We start from the raw sequence: 4,476 nt of genomic DNA on the forward strand, positions 1-4,476 counted from the left end.
CTACCCTCTGTGTAAAAAACTTGCCTCGTACATCTACTCTAAACCTTGCCCCTCTCACCTTAAACCTATGCCCCCTAGTAATTGACCCCTCTACCCCGGGGAAAAGCCTCTGACTATTCACTCTGTCTATGCCCCTCATAATTTTGTAGACCTGAGCCATGTAGATCATGGCGTTCACCTGACCCACAATGTTTAATAGATTGTGGTATGGGGAGCACATGGCCCACTCTACAGGTGTGGTACAGCAGAAATGGAAAAGTATTTTTTAAAGCAAAACAATGTTTATTCTATGAACTCAAGATAACCTTTTAAAACATACAGTGAACATCTTAGCAACCATTACTTCAAATACAACCCCCAAAGACTACAACACTAAGTAAACCTTTAAGCTTTCCTTTTTAACATCCATGCGACTTAAAAACAAAACCTTTATCAGAAGCACATCAGGTTAAAGTCACTACTGAAAACATTTATAATTCTGAATTCACCAAATGGTCAAGAGATAGTCTTTTGATGGCAGAGAGAACAGCAGTACACCTGCTTGGTCTGGCTTCAGCTCCAACATTGAAACAAAATAAAACACACCCTGCAGCCTGCTCAAAAATGAAAGTAAAAAGCTGACAGACAGCCCAACTCCACCCACTCTCTGACATCACTGCAGTAGTAAACACCCATTTCTTAAAGGTACTCTCACTACAGATATTTATATACACACCCATTTATAAACAGCCATTTCTTAAAGGTACTCTCACAAGACACCTCCCCCAAGAAAAAAAAATAGACCATCAACTTCAAGATAGTTTCATTTTCACCTTTTCACTATCCTTTAAGAAGTGCACACTAAATATACTTTTACGTTTCAAAAAACAACACACGCAAACAGGTATAATAATATAGTCCATTTTTTTTTCGTTTTTCTTCCTCCAATTGAAATCCTTCTCGATTGATAGTCTCTTTGAACTAGAAGGTCTCTGCACGATCCGTCCATTTCTCTATGCCTCAGCATTTCTCTTTAAAGTCAGATACTTTCGTACTCTGATCGCAGAGTCCCTTGCAATTCTCCAACATAGGAGCGTTGGTTATCACAGCTTTCAGGCCGTCAAAGGCCTGTTGAAAGTCCGCTGTCCATTGACATTTTCGACATTTCTTCAGCAAGTCCATCAGTGGAGCAATTGCGCTTCAAAGACTTTGCACAAATGTTCGATCAAATCCACTCATGCCAAGAAATCGGATTATCTCCCTTTGTCTCGAGGGTATTGAAAACTTCTGAAGGAAAGTGACTTGGGCTTTTCCAAATTCACTTTTGGCTAGGTTTATCACCAAATCCGCCTCCTGAAGTTGATCAAATAACTCCATCAGATGTTTTAAATGTTCTTTCCATGTCTGGCTGAAAATTACCAGATCGTCGATGTATACCGCACAATTGGATAACCCTGAAACAACTTTGTTAGTTAACCGTTGAAATGTGGCTGGGGCGTTTTTCATGCCAAATGGCATAATTTTGAATTGGTATATACCATCTGGAGTCACAAAAGCTGAAATCTCCTTCATCCTTTCGGATAAAGGTACCTGCCAGTAACCTTTAAGTAAATCCGGTTTGGAAATAAAAGCTGATTGTCCCACTTTCTCAATGCAATCCTCCAAACGTGGGATAGGATAAGAGTCCGTTCTTGTAACTGCATTAACCTTTCTATAGTCCACACAAAACTGTTGGGTACCGTCTGGTTTTGGTACCATCACTATGGGTGAGCTCCATTGGCTGCAACCCACTTCAATTGTGCCATTTTTAAGCATACTCTCAATCTCTTTGTTAACCAGTGCCAATTTTAAAGGGTTAAGTCTGTATGGATGTTGTTTGATTGGAACAGCATTTCCCACATCTACATCATGTATAGCCATTTTAGTACTTCCCAATTTATCTCCAAAAATATGCCCATGTGATATCAATAACTCTTTCAGGTCAGTCAGATTTTCCTCTGGAAGGTAACTCAACAATTTATCCCAATTTTTAAGAACATCCTCGTTTTCCAATTTAATTTGAGGTATGTCAAATTCACAGTCATCTGGATTTGGTTTGTCACTTTGAGGTAGAATCATTAAAACCTCCTCCTTTTTCTCTCCTTCCCTTTCAAAGTACCTTTTCAGCATATTCACATGACACACTCGGTGAGTTTTCCTTCTATCTGGCGTTTTTACACATAATTCACCTCACTTAATTTCCTTTCAATCTGATAAGGTCCACAAAACCTTGCTTTTAAAGGTTCACCTACCACTGGTAACAACACTAAAACTTTATCTCCACCGAAAAGCTACGAACTTTGGATTTCTTGTCCGCTATCCGTTTCATCACATTTTGTGCAACTTTTAAATGTTGTCTAGCCAATTCACCTGCTCTATTTAATCGTTTCCTAAAACTTGACATGTAATCCAATAATGTAATTTCCGATTTCTCACTCACCAATTTTTCCTTAATCAATTTAAGTGGTTCTCTTACCTCATGACCAAAAATTAGTTCAAAAGGACTAAATTTGGTTGACTCATTAGGTGCATTGCTAATTGCAAACAGTACGAATGGAATTCCTTTATCCCAATCCTCTGGATAATCTTGACAATAAGCTCTCAACATTGTCTTTAATGTCGGGTGCCATCTTTCTAACGCTCCCTGCGATTCTGGATGGTACGCAGTTGATTTAAATTATTTTATTCCTAAGCTATCCATAACTTCTTTGAATAACCTTGAGGTAAAATTTGATCCTTGATACGATTGTATTTCTGGGGGTAGTCCATATCTAGTAAAGAATTTAAGTAACTCCTCCACAATCTTTTTAGCTGTAATATTACGTACTGGAATGGCCTCTGGAAACCTAGTAGACAAATCCATTATAGTCAAAAGATATTGATTCCCACTTTTCGTTTTAGGAAGCGGTCCTACGCAATCAATTAGGACCCTTGTAGAAGGCTCCTCAAATGCTGGAATGGGTATTAAGGGCACTGGTTTTATCACTGCTTGAGGTTTCCCTATCACTTGACATGTGTGGCATGATTGACAAAATTTAACTACATCTTTATGTAGTCCAGGCCAATGAAAATGTTTCTGGATTTTAGCTTGAGTTTTCCTTGTTCCCAAATGACTTCCCACTGGTACCTCATGTGCAACTCGCAACACCTCCTTTCTATACCCTACCGGCAATACTACTTGATGAACTTCTGCCCACTTTTCATCCGCCTGCATATGTAAAGGTCTCCATTTTCTCATCAAGACATCATTTTTACGGTAACAACACTCTGGTATACACTCAGATTCCTCTTCTGTGTATGCTTTCTGATACATCTGTTTTATTTCTATATCTTTTTGTTGTAACTCTGCCAATTTTCCTGAACTAAAAATATCCGCTTCATCCTCCACCTGTTCTTGTTCTTTTTCAACCATCTGATCAAAAATCGTTTCTGATAATTGCACTTCAACTTCACTCTTTGATTTATCCTCTTGTCTTAACCTGTGACTTTGCGACCTTGTTACTACACAATCCGAAAAAATCCCAGGATATTCGTCCTTCAACACTTCAGTTGTCTGATTTTCCACTGGCTTATCAACCACAGTAGGCATCACTCCCACCTGCGATCCAGCTGTATCATTACCCAAGATAAACTGTATTCCTGGACAAGATAGTTTCTCTATTACTCCTACTACCACTTCACCACTCTTCACTGGACTTTTCAACCTTACCTTATATAATTGAACACTACTCCTCGCACCCTGAATTCCACATATTACCACCTTTTCTGGCAACATTCTTCCCAGACTAGCTCCCGTATTTCTTAAAATTGTGACTTCTTTACCTACTCGTTTGATAAAGTTTCCCATGGCAGGTTGATGGAAAAAGTGAAGTTGCATGGGATTCAGGGTGTACTAGCTAGCTGGATAAAGAACTGGCTGGGCAACAGGAGGCAGAGAGTAGTGGTGGAAGGGAGTGTCTCAAAATGGAGAAAGGTGACTAATGATGTTCCACAGGGATCTGTGCTCGGACCACTGTTGTTTGTGATATACATAAATGATCTGGACGAAGGTATAGGTGGTCTGATTAGCAAGTTTGCAGATGATACTAAGATTCATGGAATTGCAGATAGCGAGGGGGATTGTCAGAGAATACAGAAAGGTTGAGTAGATTAGGATTGTTTTCGTTGGAAAGCCGGAGGTTGAGGGGGGTCCTGATTGAGGTCTACAAAATTATGAGAGGTATAGATAGGGTTGATAGCAACAAGCTTTTTCCAAGAGTGGGGGTGTCAATTTATTACAAGGGGTCACGATTTCAAGGTGAGAGGGGAAAGTTTAAGGGAGATGTGCGTGGAACGTTTTTTACGCAGAGGGTGGTGGGTGCCTGGAATGCTTTGCCAGCAGAGGTGGTAGAGGCGGGCACAATAGCATCATTTAAGATGCATCTAGACAGATATATGAACGGGCGGGGAACAGAGGGA

The sequence above is a fragment of the Scyliorhinus torazame genome, chromosome 14 (genome assembly GCF_047496885.1).
Source record: "Scyliorhinus torazame isolate Kashiwa2021f chromosome 14, sScyTor2.1, whole genome shotgun sequence".
NCBI classification, from domain to species: domain Eukaryota; kingdom Metazoa; phylum Chordata; class Chondrichthyes; order Carcharhiniformes; family Scyliorhinidae; genus Scyliorhinus; species Scyliorhinus torazame.